Source organism: Triturus cristatus, chromosome 12 (genome assembly GCF_964204655.1).
Source record: "Triturus cristatus chromosome 12, aTriCri1.1, whole genome shotgun sequence".
Lineage (NCBI taxonomy): Eukaryota > Metazoa > Chordata > Amphibia > Caudata > Salamandridae > Triturus > Triturus cristatus.
Genome location: NC_140595.1, coordinates 231512787 through 231527638, shown reverse-complemented (window position 1 = coordinate 231527638; position 14852 = coordinate 231512787). Strand labels below are relative to the sequence as shown.

Below are 14852 nucleotides of genomic sequence, written 5' to 3'. Positions count from 1 at the left end.
GACATACCCTTGAGCGTCGCTAGGCGTCGTCTGCGGCTCTGCGTCCGTCGTTGGCGTCGTGATCACCGGGATGACGTCGGAGTACTTAGACGCCGCCCTCGGGCACTGACGTCAGTTGTTGTAGATAGCTTTCCGAGCCAGGAACACAGAGCCAAGCAAGAAACCAACACTGGTGCCATGAATCCAGGGCCCTGAAAGGGATGACCTTAACCCTCGATATCATTTCGCAGAACGGGGAGGATGGGTGGGGCGGTAAGGAATCTAACTAACTAATGTTTCTTAAAGATACCGTTACTGAAGGTAAGTAACTTGTTCATCTGAAAGAAATACGTTAGTTAGATTCCTTACCTTAGAATGGATACCCCAGCAACACCAACCCCGGTGGTGGGTCTGCGAACCAAGACCACAACAGGAAGTCCTTGAGAACGGAACGGCCAAAGAAGCCGTCTCCTCGGACTTGGCTGTCCAGGCAGTAATGCCTGGCAAACGTGTGCAGCGAGGCCCACGTTGCTGCTTGACAAATGTCCAGCACAGGGACTCCCCATCCCAAGGCAGTAGTAGCCGCCGTGGCCCGAGTGGAATGGGCCCTCAGCCCCACAGGAGGTTCCTTCTTAGCCAAGGAATAACAGGCCTTTATGCACAAAACGACCCACCGAGAGATGATTCTCTTGTGCACCGCCCGCCCCTTCGTAGCGCCCACGTAACAAACGAAGAGTTGGGCGTCCACCCGCAACTGTTTCGTGCGGTCCAGATAGAAGGAGAGCGCACGTTTTGGGTTTAGACGGTGGAGCCTCTCTTCCTCTTTCAAGGGATGCGGAAAGAAGGTGGGCAATGTAATAGACTGGCCGATGTGAAAGGCAGTAACCACCTTAGGGAGAAAGGAAGGACGAGTCCTGAGAACAACCTTGTCCGGATGGATAGAGAGGAAAGGAGGTTTAGAAGAAAGAGCCTGGAGCTCACTCACTCTTCTGGCAGAGGTGATGGCAACCAGGAAAGCAGTCTTAAGAGTCAGAAGACGAAGAGGACAATTATGAAGTGGCTCAAAAGGAGCGCACATCAGGTAGGTTAACACCAGGTTCAAGTCCCACTGAGACATTACGAAAGGGACAGGAGGAAACATGTGAGTAATGCCTCTAAAGAATCTAGCAACAACAGGAGACTTGAAAAGAGAAGGCTGATCAGGAAGCCGTAAGAAGGCAGAAACAGCCAAAAGATATCCCTTGAGGGTGCCCAGAGCAGAGCCATGCTGGGTCAGGGAAAGAAGAAAGAGGAGAGTTCAGAAAGAGGGGTGGAAAGGGGATCCACAGCCTTTGCTGTGCACCATGCCACAAATTTGTTCCACCTGCAGGCATATACCGTTTTAGTGGAGGGACGCCTGACTGCCAGAATGACATCACAGACTTCAGGAGGCAAGTCAAATAGCATCAACTGTCGCCGCTCAATCTCCAAGCATTGAGGTAGGACAGGTTCGGGTGGAGGACCATCCCCTGCTGCTGCGACAGAAGGTCCTCCTGAAGAGGCAGTCGAATCGGGGGATCGATTGACAGACTGAGTAGCTCGGGATACCAGTATCTTCGTGCCCTATCCGGAGCCACAAGGATGACTTGGGCCCGGTCGCGCCTGATCTTCTTCAGCACACTGGGCAGAAGTGGTATAGGCGGAAAGGCGTACAACAGACCGCAGCACCACTTGCGCCGAAAAGCGTCTCCGAGCGAGTGCCGCCTTGGAAATTCCAACGCGCAGAACTGATGACATTGCGTGTTCTCTTCGATGGCGAATAGATCTAACCAAGGCTCTCCCCACTTCCGAAAGAGGCCTTACGCCACGTCCGAGTTCAGACGCCACTCGTGATCCATCATGCACCGGCGGCGGAGTTCGTCCGCCCTGGCGTTCAGAGAGCCCGCCAGATGTTGAACCACCAGGGTGATGCCCTGATGTTCCAGCCATGTCCAGAGGCGCAGAGCCTCCTGACAAAGGGTCCACGACCCCACCCCACCCTGTTTGTTGCAATACCACATGGTGGTGGTGTTGTCCGTGAACACCTGCACTACACTTCCCCGTACAGAGGGAAGGAATGCCTTCAGTGCAAGCCGGATCGCCCGCAGCTCCAATAGGTTGATATGGAGCCGGGACTCCGCCGGAGACCAGAGGCCTCTCATCTCCGCCTCTCCCATGTGACCCCCCCCCCCCCATCCCAGGAGGGACGCATCAGTCACCACTACGTGCTCCGGTTGGGGTAGGGAGAGGGATCTGCCACTGACCCAATCACGGTCCGTGAGCAACCACTGCAACTGTCTTGCAGTGCCTTCAGAGATCAGGACGTGGTCGGAAAGGTTGCCCTGATGTTGAGCCCACTGGAACTTCAGGTCCCACTGCAGAGCCCGCATCCGCCACCTGGCGTGATGTACCAGCAGGACGCAGGAGGCCATTAGACCCAGCAGCCACAGTACCATCCTGACCGAAACTCAGGATAAAGGCTGAAAGATCGGAATCAGAGCCTGAATATCCAGAACCCGCTGTTCTGGAGGATAGACCCGAAACAGCGCCGAGTCCAGAACCGCTCCAATGAAAAGAAGCCACTGGGAGGGACTCGGATGCGACTTTGGCACGTTGATGGAGAACCCCAGCAAAGGCAGGAGGTCGGCCGTAGTCTGGAGGTGGGAGACGACTGCCTGGGGCGAGCCCGCCTTCAACAACCAGTCGTCGAGATAGGGGAAGACTGGAACCCCTAATCTGCGCAGATGAGCTGCGACCACCGCCATCACTTTTGTGAACACCCGAGGGGCACTGGTGAAGCCGAAGGGGAGCACGGTAAACTGAAAGTGCTCGTGGCCTACCGTGAACCGCAGGAAATGCCGGTGGGCCGGCAGGACGGTGATGTGGAAATTGGCGTCCTGCAAGTCCAACGCTACCATCCAGTCTCCAGGGTCTAGGGCAGACAGAACCTGAGCTAAGGTGAGCATCTTGAACTTCTCCTTCCGGAGGAAGGCGTTGACGCTCCTGAGGTCCAAGATAGGGCGTAGGCCCCCTTTGCCCTTCTTGGGAACCAGACAGTAGTGGGAGTAACAACCCCTTCCCACTTCTGGGCCAGGAACGCGCTCGATAGCCCCCTTGGCCAAGAGTGCCGTAACTTCCTGCTGCAGAAGTTGCAAGTGATACCCCGACATGCGGTGGTACTGCGGTGGCATGGCTGGAGCGGTCGCCTCAAAGGGGAGGGAGTAGCCCCTTCGGACGATTTGCAGCACCCACCTGTCCGACGTGATGGTACGCCAGTAGAGCAGGTGATGGCGAACTCTGCCTCCCACTGGTGTGGAATGGGCCTGAAAGGTCGGACTAGGAAGGCTTTGAGGCAGATGCTGTGGGAGCAGATGTGGGCTGACTGGCCCTCTGTCCCCCTGCTCCGCCTCAGCGGAATCCACGTCCGCGTTGAGGCTGGTTCTGCGGCCTGTGGCTAGACGGACATGCGGGGCGCCCCTTCCTTGGCAACGAAAGGGGCGAAAAGCGGAAGTTTGCGGGCGTGGGTCGAGAGGCCCAAGGACTTGGCCGTAGCCCTGGAGTCCTTAAAGCGCTCCAGCGCACTATCCGCTTTGTCGCCAAAAAGGCGACGGCCATCAAAGGGCATGTCCATGAGTGTGCTCTGGACATTCCCAGAGAAATTCGTGGATCTCAGATAGGCGTGGCGACGAATCGCCACCGTCGTCGCAATCGCCCTACCTAGCGAGTCCGTGGTGTCAAGCCCACATCGAATTGAGTACCGTGCTACATCCCGCCCCTCAGCAAGAGCCTGGACGAGCCGTGTCCGGGACTCCTCCGGACACTGGGGCAGCACGTCCGCCACCGTATCCCACAAGGAGTGGGTGTAACGGTCCAAAAGGCACGCGGTATTAATGGACCGCAACCCCAAACTGAGGGAGGAAAACAGTTTCTTCCCAAACTGTTCCAACCTTTTGGATTCCCGATCCGGAGGAGCGGACGGGAAGGCGGTCTGGGACGTAGAGGCCTGGATAACCAGACTCACAGGGGTGGGGTGCACTGACAGAAAGCTGGGGTCGCCCGGAGCAGGGCGGTGGCGCCGGGCCACGTTCCGGTCCACAGGAGTGACTGAGGAGGGCTTGGACCAGGTGCCCATCAGAACGTCAGTGAGTGCTTCATTGAACTGCAGTAGAGGCTCCAAAGAGCTTACTGGTGGTTGAAGCACCTCAGTGAGGAGGTTAGTCCTCATGGCCGCTGCAGGGAGCACCAGGTGAAGGGCTTTGGCAGCCCTGCGCAGCACCACAGAATAGGTTGCACCCTCCTCCGTAGCCACGGAGGGACGAGAGATGAAGCCAGTGTCAGGCGAAGTGTCGAGACCACTGGCATCCCCCAGCTCATCTGCCCAGTCATGATTAAACTGGCACTGCTGTGCCAGAGGGTCCTCAGACCCCTCCCAGTCGTCCCCGTCATCTGACTCCTGGTAGACAGGTTGAAAGGACGGAGCCGGGCGGTAGATGAATTGCTCCGACGCCGGACCCGGACCAGGGCTGAAACTGGGGACGACGTTATCCGAAGACGGCGCCGGGGAGCGGCACCATAGGAGTCAGCACCGGCAGAGGGGTCATAAGGTGAAAGAGGCCTGGATCCCACGGGGGCCTGCGGCGCCGGGGCCAAAGCCGCCGGCTCGCTGGGCTTCCCAAGCGGAACCCGAAGGTGCGCGGACAGGCCGCGACGGCGGAGCGAGACTCGTCATGGCCACGAGGAAGTCTTGAACCTCGTCCGGAGTCGCGTTAGGCCCAGGGACCGGAGGGTATGGGGCCGGACGCGACTCCTGCGGTTCCAACGGAGCCGCTCGGGTGGTGCCACCCGAACCATCAGCCGAATCGCGCGACCGGCGAGGGGTCAGAAGAGCGATGTCGCCTCTTTGACTTATTCTTACTGTGCCTCGACTTACCTGAATGCGAGGACTTCGAACCCGACGAGCGGTGATGACTTCGGCTCCGCGACCGGTCCCTCGACCTCCTCCTCGACCTGGACCTCGAGCGGCGCCTAGCCTTCGAGGTCAAGGCCCGGCAGTAGGGGAACGACTGGGCATCATGGTCAGCCCCAAGGCAGTAGAGACACCGACGGTGGTGATCGGTAACCAACATCAGACGGTTACAGGCGTCGCACGGCTTGAAACCGGGCATCCCTACTGGCACCAGGAGTCTAGGTCGACTCGAAAGAAGAACCAAAATGTTTAGTCAAAAAGTGACTAAAGGGTATGCTCTTTCCGGATCTGCGCTTACTGACGAGGAAAAAAGAAGAACTGACGTCAGCGCGCGAGGGCGGCGTCTAAGTACTTCGACAACGTCATCCCGGCGATCACGATGCCGACGACTGACGCAGAGCCGCAGACGACGCCTAGCGACGCGCAAGCATATTGCTGACGAAAAATCTTTCCGGATCCAGCCTGACACCTGGGGATATTCTAAGGTAAGGAATCTAACTAACGTGTTTCTTTCAGATCAAAACAACTTATAATAGAGTAGAATATTAACCCCAGTAAACCAACGTTTTTAGAAGCAAAATTAGCTTACTTCATTTACGTGGATACCACAGATCCTTTCTATTTGCTATCTAGCTTAAGGTAGGAACTACATTTCCAAGGGGAACAAGCACTGGCAAAGCTTATAGCTCTCACCTATGCTAGTGCTATTGGATTTGACTAAGCTATTGGCATTGACAATATCTTTCAGCCAGGTTTTGTGTAGCAAGGCTACAAATAGCTCTTTTTCCATATGCTGCACACAACATGGCCAAAATGTTGTGAAAAGACATTGTCAAAGCCAATAGCTATCACTGGGGCAAGACTACTGGCTATGGTAAGGCTTGTTTTAATCAGGAGATGTGTTTAACACGGAAGGTGTCTACATACTGCTGTTATGCCCTGGAAAAGTCTGACTGGTCCCCAGCTCCCCGGAGTGGTCACTGTGTCAGAGTAATATAAAAAGTGACCAGCCTGTGTGGGCCGAAGCCTTGCTTCTCAGGGCGGTGTATGAAATCAAAGGTGTGGTCCAATAAGCCTAGCCTGCGTTCTGCAGCTACCTTGCAGTGTCGTCCCTGCGCCCCTCAGCCGGGGCAGCAGCCAGAATAAGGATGGAAATCACGTTGGGGACTGTCCTCACAGAAGCGAGACAAGTAGAATCCCTGTGGTGTTCATGGACGTGAAGCCCAACCAACAGGCGCTGGGCCGAATCACCTTCATGGAAATTACTAAAACTGCAGCAGTATGGGCCACACAGAAAAGTGTTCCTCACACACTTACCTGTTCAACCTTTTGGAGGGGAACAAAGTGGGAACTAGAGGCAGAGGGAACAATCTCCCAGCAACCCCTCTGTGGCTTCGTTTGATGTGGGTTCCCTTTAGTTGCTCATTACTTTGGTGTTTTAACTCTATGCATAACACGTAGGCCTTGATGTCACCCAGCATCTGGGGGACGGAGTTACTGACTGCATTATACAATGGATAGTTTTATCATGGCATTTACAGCAGTGGTGAAATATCCCACATCTTACACCCAAAGTAGAGCGAGCTAAGCATAAAATATATTTAGATAGATAATAAGTGACTTACCATACGAAAGAAATGTCAATGCACTGGAGAAAAACAATACTTCGATTAATTAAAAATATTTGAAAATTATAGGATTAGTGTCAGGGAAGTGTTTTCTGTAGATGATCCTGGTCCTTTGCGAAATAAATGTCACACTTTACAGAGGTCTTCCTTGTTGTCTGACCGTTTACAGATTTGAGGGCTAGCCCACAATTTTTAGATTCAAAAGAGTTTAAAACTGCATAATGTATTTTCCTGTCATTTCAGCAACGGTGAAGGGATGCAAACAACATTTCAGGAGGACAGTGTAGGAAAGTGAGTTTCTGTCGCAGTAACCCCTTCCACTTTTTGCCAGATTTCTGATGCACTTTGACTTGATGTGCCCTGGGTCCCTGCTAATCAGGTTCCCAGAGCCTGTGTTCTTTCCCAGAACTGTACCTCTGTACCCCCAATTGGCACCTCTCTGGCCACATGTAGGTCCCTTGTAAAAGGTACCATGGGTACCAAGGGCACTGTGACCAGGGAAGGCCTTCAAGGGTTGCAGCACATATCATGTTACCCTTAGAGGTAATGTACCTTAACACACACTGCCATTGCCGGCTGCGTGTTATTGTGCAGAGAAAAGTGAAGAGTCGACATGGCACACATACATGTGAGCTATGCCTTCAACCCACTGCCTATGGTATAGGTAAGACACCCCTCTAGCTGGGTGCACTATACAATTGGTGAGGGTACAGTTGCATGAGCACTGTACCTCTACAGTGTCTATGTCAATTCTTAGACATTGTAAGTGCAGTACAGCAATAAAGAGTATATGGTCTGGGAATATGTCATTACGAACTCCACAGCACCATAATGGCTTTACTGAATTCTGAGAAGTTTGGTAGCTAACTTTTGAGCATAACAAACCCACACTGATGCTATTGTGTAATGTATTATACAATGCACTCAGAAGGCATCTTAGAGATGCCCCCTGAAAAACAACCAGCTTCTGGTGGGATCCCTGACTGGTAAATACCAGCCTGCCACAACGAGACAAGTTTCTGGACCCCTGGGGTTGGAGCCTTTGCACCCTGAGCCTAGAAACAAAGCCTTTCCTGGGCGGAGGTGTTCACAACTGCCCCAGGTCAGGAAGAGCATCTGTGGCATGGGAGCTTCAAAGGCCATGCCACCTTTGTAACACAACCCCGTGTTTCTCCTGCTGTCAAGACCAGACCCCCTTCCCACCCCCTTTTCAGCGAGAAGACAGGCGCGAAAAGTTAGAACAGGCCAGAAGGTGTGCCCACTTGTCAATCTCACCCCTCAAGTGGGGGAGGCGAAGTGAAGCCCACTCTTCAGTGCCCGCCATGCTGCAGATGGCAGGCACTCTCCAATCAGGATTAGGGATGGTGTTCACTCCCCCACGTGGGGTGAGCACACCAAAGGTGTAGTGACCCCAAGGTCAGTAGCCCAATGGCTACGAACAGGAGACTCCCAATATGCCCCCTAAATAAAGTATTTTGGGGGCAGCCTTGAACCCAGAAGGCAGATTCCCACAACCTACGAAGGAGGAGAAAAGAAGACGCACAGCAGAGGACACTGCAGAGAAGAACTGACTTGGTCCCAGCCCTACCGGCCCGTCTACAGTTTCCAGAGATCCTGTGCCAAAAGTTGCCTTTTCCTGCAGCCAGCAACCTCCAGAACCCCTGGGAGGACTGGCTGCCTTCAAGAAAGACCGGATCTCCTGTGAACAGCAGGTCTGTTCAATAGAATCTTCAAAGAAAGACTCCAAGCCTGCTGAAAACAAACAAATCCGATGACTGGAACCACTTCTGCACCCGTCGCCTACAGCCCGAGTCCAAGTAGCCTACAGGTCCCAGCAAGGTCCCACAGCGCTCCAGAGTACGAGTACACAGAGGGTTGACTCCTCCAGGACTCCCTGGCTCTGCCTGCAGCCTCTGTACGGAGCCCCCCCCTCCCCAACTGCAAGTGGCCAGGTAAGGTGAAATACGACCCCAAAAGGCACCCCTGCATCCAGGCGGCCTGCGCCCTGGAGAAGAGGACCGGAGGTGCACCTACGTCCCTGAGCCCTCCAACGTACCTGTCCACCTGTTGGTTCCTCCCGGAAGACTTCCTGGACCACGCCTGCAGCTAAAAAACAAAACCAACAATCTCCATAGTATCGTTTTGGGCTTCCGAACCCCTCCTAAGCACTCTGTATCCAGCAGCCCCTGCGCCCCTGGTGGTGTGGACTTGGTGCTGACCAGGGACTCCGTTTGCCCTGACTTTAACCCTAGGAGCTTGGCTCCCAAGGCCGAGTGGCCTGACCGTGAGCAGCCCCCAACCAAGGTGCCCTATTGGCTAACATTGGTATCCGGCACTCTGCACCCGACCGCCCTAGTGCCACTGGAGGTGCGAATTGAGTGCCTACCTGGACCTTGGGTAACCTTGGTCCTAACCCCCAAAACGCTCCCATAGGATCCTATGTTATAAGATTTTGGGCCTAAACTTGTTCTAAGTGTGGACTTGCTTATAATGTATGGAGAAAAGTGAATTCAATTGCACAGTATATAAAGTTGTACTTACCTTGGCTGTAGAACTCCTAGGATGTGGTATCTAGGCATACCACCTCCAGTACTCCTAGTAATCCAAAAGAGGCCATATCGCTTCACGTCCCAATCTTGCACTCAGTCAGAGCGAAATCAAAGCCACTATATATTATTCAGCGTTCTTCAGATAGAACCGAAATATCGGGTTTTCACAATCACCCTCCAATTTGGGTATTGTAGGTCGTCTTAATGGTGCCAAGGAAATAATTTATGCTGGGCAGGGAATAACAATGTTGCCTCCGTCCCGGTAGTGGAGGCAAACTTCACTTCACTCGCGACAGTGTAAGACGCTAGGAGACAATTGGGAAAAAGTTAAAAGTTTTGCCTCTAACTACTGACATGGATGCAGCATTGTTATTCCCTGCCCAGTATTAATCACATAGGGAAGCTTTTCAGCTCCCTTTCTTAGGTGCCAGCAACAAACGAGTATTTGTGGGCTCCAAGAAGCACTCTTGTCAAATCTAAAGGGGTGAAACCAAAATCCTCTTAAAGCTGCCTTAGCTGTCTGGAGCAACAGCAACATTAAAACTGCTGCAATCGCTCATGAATGAAAACCAAAGAAATTAAAATGACATGGATGCTAACTAATGATGCAAACAGGTTTATCTCTGGGAACCCCCACTTGTGAAAGTATGGTTGAAGAACATTGCGGTGAATCTCCCATTCATGGACCGGTTGTGTTCTGCTTAGAGAGTCCACTATTTGATTGCTTGTCCCTGGGATATGTTCTGCTGACAGATAAATGTTGTGGTGTATTGCTAACTTCCATATTTTTTTAGATAAGTAAGATAACTGGAGAGAGAGTGTCCCCCCCCCCCCCCCTGTTTTTGTGAATAATACATTGTTGTCATATTGTCTGTTCGAATAAAGACAACTGTTTGCTGTACATTAGTTAGAAAGGCTTTGATCGCTATATGAACAGCGGGCAGCTCTAGGTGATTGATTTGGAGATTGTGTTTGGAATCCCATAGTCCCTGAATAGTAAGGGTGTGGAAATGCACTCCCCGTCCTATTAGGGAAACATCTGTTATAATTATTTGGCGAACTGGGTCTTGAACGGCCACCCCTTGGATAGATTTTGTGGATTCCACAATTTCAGAGAGTGATATGTGCAGCTGTTTACCAACACTAGATCATGAAGTTGACCCAGAGGCGGAGTCCATTGTTGAGAGAGACATTGTTGTAGAGGTCTCATATTTAATCTGGCATGTGGGACTATGTAAATACAAGATAACATCATGCCCAGAAGTCTGAGTAATGTTTTGGCTGGAACGCGAGTTCCTGTTTGAAATTGTTGAATTAATGTCAATATATTGCATATTCTGTCTGTGTTTGGGGATGCCAACGCTAGATTTGTGTTTAGAGTGGCCACTAGAAACACTTGAGTAGTAGCTGGCTGTAGATTAGATTTTTGAAGGTTGACGTGAACCCTAGTTGATGTAGTAAGTCTTGGGTCTTTTGATTGTTTTGGTTGCAAAGTGTGAATGGGTTTGCTTTGATTAGCCAGTTATCTAGAAATGGGAAGACATGAATGTTTTCTCTGCGCAGATGTGCTGCCCCAACTGCTAAACATTTTGCGAATACTCTTGGTGCTGTAGGGATCTCAAAAGAGAGAACTTTGAACTGATAATATTTTCCCTGAAATTGAAATCTGAGGTATTTTATGTGTGCAGAATGAATTGGTATATGCAAATCGGTGTCCTTTAGATCTAAGGCTGCCATGAAGTCTCCTTTTTGTAGTAAAGAGATGATCACTTGAAGTGTGACCACATGGAAATGTTCTGATATTGTGTAATGATTTAGTGGTCTGAGATCTAGAATAATTTGAGGGATCCATCTTTTTGGGGAATAAGGAAATATAGCGAATATACCCCTGTTCCATGAAACTGTGGTGGAACTGGTTCTATTGTTCCTTTTTGCAACAGATCTGTTATTTCTTGTTGCAGAAGGATTTGATGCTGCATGGATAGTTTGTGTTTGCAAGGTGGAATATTTGAGGGAGTCGTTATAAGCTCCATACAATAACCATGTTGGATAATATCTAATTCCAATTTTGGAGAAATTGTTGAACAGGAGCCCAACCAGGGTCAGGTGTTGTTGGGGGAAAGGTAAGAGTCATTGTTTGGTATTGGTATTTGAGGAACAGGTATTGTTTCATCTACCTCTTCCTTTAAAATTGTTAGCTCTGAAAGAACCTCTGTAGGTTTCTTTTTTTGTTGAAGTTTGTCCCTGAGGTTTATACTGTGAACCAGAGCTATCTGTGGAAGCTGTCCTTGCCCCCGGTTTGTAACTGGGCCTACAAAAGGAAACTCTATAGGTGTTAGTATGTAGAGCTCCCATTGATTTTGCTACCTCAGTGTCCTTTTTCATTTTCTCAAGGTCTGTGCCCTTATCAAATGGGAGATTTAATATGGTTTGTTGTACCTCGGGTTTGAAACCCGATACCCTTAACCATGCATGTCTTCTTATTAGGACAATGGTATTTATACTTCTAGCAGCAGTGTCGGCTGCACCTAATGCACATTTAATGGAATTGTTGGTGATAAGTTTGCCGTCATTGACATACTCTTGACCTCTTTTTCTGTGCGCCCCTGGGAGGTATTGGAGAAGCCCCTCCATTTCGCCCCAGTGGGCCCTGTCATAACTTGCTAGTAACGCTTGACTATTGGCAATACGCCAATGATTAGCTGCTTGTGCAGCAACTCTTTTACTAGAGGCATTCATAAGTTTGGACTCCTTTTCTGGTGGTGGTGCTTCTGTTTGGGAGGTGGCTCTTTTCCTAGCGCTGGGTACCACTAAAGAGTCTGGGATTATTTGACCTCTAATAAAAATGGAGTTTGATGGCTGTGGTTTGTAATTCTTACCAATGCGAGGAGTAATTATTTTTGCTTTGACAGGTTGTTTAAAATTTCATCTGCATGAAGTGTCATACTGTTTAGAAGTGGTAAATATTGTGCCCCTCTTTGTGTAGTAGACAAAGTCTCAAAGAGGAAATCCTCCTCTATTGAATCCTTATATAAAGGCACCTGATTAAATTTGGCTGCTCTAGTAATGAGGTCCCGATAAGCTGATGCATCACACGTGGTGATCGAGGTCTAGGATATAAATCAGGATCAGTGTCAACATGGGGGTCAATATTATAATCCGTCCAAGGATCCCCTAGTTGTGTGTCATCTATGATGTCCTGATCATTCTCTATTGTTGACTGAGGAGACATGTTAACTGACCCAGATAATTGTGGTGAGTGAGGTGGTAGAGTGGATGGTGGAGGTGTTTCACTGTGGTATAGGTGAAGTAGGAATTGGAATGTGCAATGATCTAGATGCAGCATCTTTTCTCTTTCTTTAGGGGTTGAACAGGAATGTCCAAAGCCTTCTCAAAACTCAACTGCTTTTTAGGAATATTTTGTTTTGGTGGCTGTACCATAATTGTCTTTATTCCAGGCTGAATTTGAAGTGCTTTCGGTTTCGGATCGAGCTTTAGATGAAATTGCTCAAGTATTGGCTCTGAGGGGGGGTTCCGGACTAAAAAGCAAGCATTTTGGTGGTAGAGGCTTTGTCTTCGACGGGTAATGTTTATATTCCAAAATAACAAGGTTTGGGTGCCGAGATCGAAGAGTGAAGTGTTTAGGTCTTGGATGGAAGGGATATCGAAGCCCCTGCTGTAGGTCGAACTTTCAGAGCCGAGCAGGAGGGAGAAACGTCAGAGTCATGTTTTCGGTGTGTGTCATGGCTTGTGTGCAGTGGCGGCCCGTGAGCAGTTCTCTCGGTGGACGCCAGAGATTTGGTTTTCGGAGCAGGGTTAGAAGTACTCAAGGTACATTGTTTCTTTGCTGGCTGAAGAGTAGCCGAGTCTTCTCCCGACTGAGACTCGGAGTCATGTATAGAAAGGGATTCCTCCAGTGCAGCTGAAGCCTCCTCTTCCTCATCTTGTCGACCGAAGATGTCAGGAACATCGTCCATTTGCTTGCGCTGTATTTCTGGTTGTCTAGCCCTTCGATCTTGAAGAGTCTTTTAAGACCAGAAAGACTTACAGGCCTCACAGGTGTCTTCTCGATGTCCAGGCGAGAGAAGCAAGTTGCACACGGGATGTTGGTCTGTGTGAGGGTATTTGGGGGTCGCACTTCAGAAGGAAACTGAATCGAGTGCATTCCATTAGCAGGTCATTCTCGATCTCGTTGGAAATGTAGAAGTGTTGCCCAGCTGGACGTGGCCAGTAGTCCAAGAGAACGAGTCGAAAACCCGCTACGAATGTCTAAATATGAGAGGTAAAAACAACAGTTGATGGACAGAATGCAGAACAATGTCATACATTCACCCCAGTACAGAGATCTGGGCCTAAATCCATCGTTTTTTTTGCTCACCATGCCATTCCAGTTTGAACCCAGCCATATGCAAATCAGTCTTGACCCTGTGCCTCATGGGAACAGTCCAGCCCGAACTGCCAAGCCAGGTCCTCCCTGGACTGGAACCAAGCATCCTAGGACCGGTTTCGGGGTTTCACCCCTCTTCAGCCAGGATAGCTTGATTCCAGTGGCATGGAGAGCACGGGACTCACGTCTGAGCATACCCGTCCCACTCGGCGTGACAAATGCAAAAACAACAGTTGATGGACAGAATGCAGAACAATGTCATTCATTCACCCCAGTACAGAGATCTGGGCCTAAATCCATAGTTTTCTTGCTCACCATGCCATTCCAGTTTGAACCCAGCCATATGCAAATCAGTCTTGACTCTGTGCCTCATGGGAACAGACCAGCCCGAACTGCCAAGCCAGGTCCTCATACAATACCAAATCGATACAATATTGTTGATATATATAACGGACCGAAGGAGACTCAACTCGGAGCACGAGATACTACATCCAAACCCGTCGACGGGTAAAAAAAAACAATCTGAAGAAAGCTACGAAGACCATGCGCAGTATTCCCAGGGTCCGAGCCCAACACTAGATAGCGGACTTATGCAAAGCATGTGTATCTACAACACACATGCCTCAAACATATGCCAGAGATGTGGAATTCCTATAGACTGACACCCAGGACATATTGTTTGGGGTCAAGGGCAACAAGTTTTCATGTGTATTTTGTCCTTGGGACAAGTAGGTCCAACCCCCTACAGCACAAACCCTTTGGCTGCCAGAGTACAGTACCACATGATGGATCAGAGAAAGGCATTGACTGCAGTTAAGGTAATGTTTGTGTCCATGTATTAATGTTGTTAAAACTTGTATTTATGGTTCATTAATGCAAAGCCTTTATTATTAGGGTGAGCGCCCTAAGCAAATGTTGTTAGCTCAGACTACATTACTGACAGTGGTTCCAGGATAAAAATTTATACACACGTTTTCAATGTTTAGCAATATGAGGCTATGTCCTGCAAATACTACAGGACATTGAATTTGACCCTACTAAGAATTTACTCATAGGACTTGATGTGGAAAGCCTGTACACCAGCCTCCCCCATGATGAAACATTACTCATTATTGAGGAGGTACTTTTTTCTGCCCCGTGGGAATACCATACACCACGCAATCTGGTGATGGAATGCGTATCATTAGCACTTACCCGTAATTTCTTCATGTATGGTGAGGACATCTATGAGCAACGACACGGTACCAGCATGGGGAGTACCTTCGCTCCCAGTCTAGCGGGTCTTTATGTACACCATCTCGGGACAAGTAGAATCTTACACACAA

General features: G+C 50.1%; 1 protein-coding gene across 2 annotated transcripts in view; it reads right to left on the bottom strand.

Moving 5' to 3' along the window:
- The window catches only part of LOC146775771 (uncharacterized), a 264277-nt gene that overhangs the window by 186755 nt on the left and 62670 nt on the right, over window positions 1-14852 (bottom strand). The gene's annotated exons all lie outside the window — the stretch shown is intronic.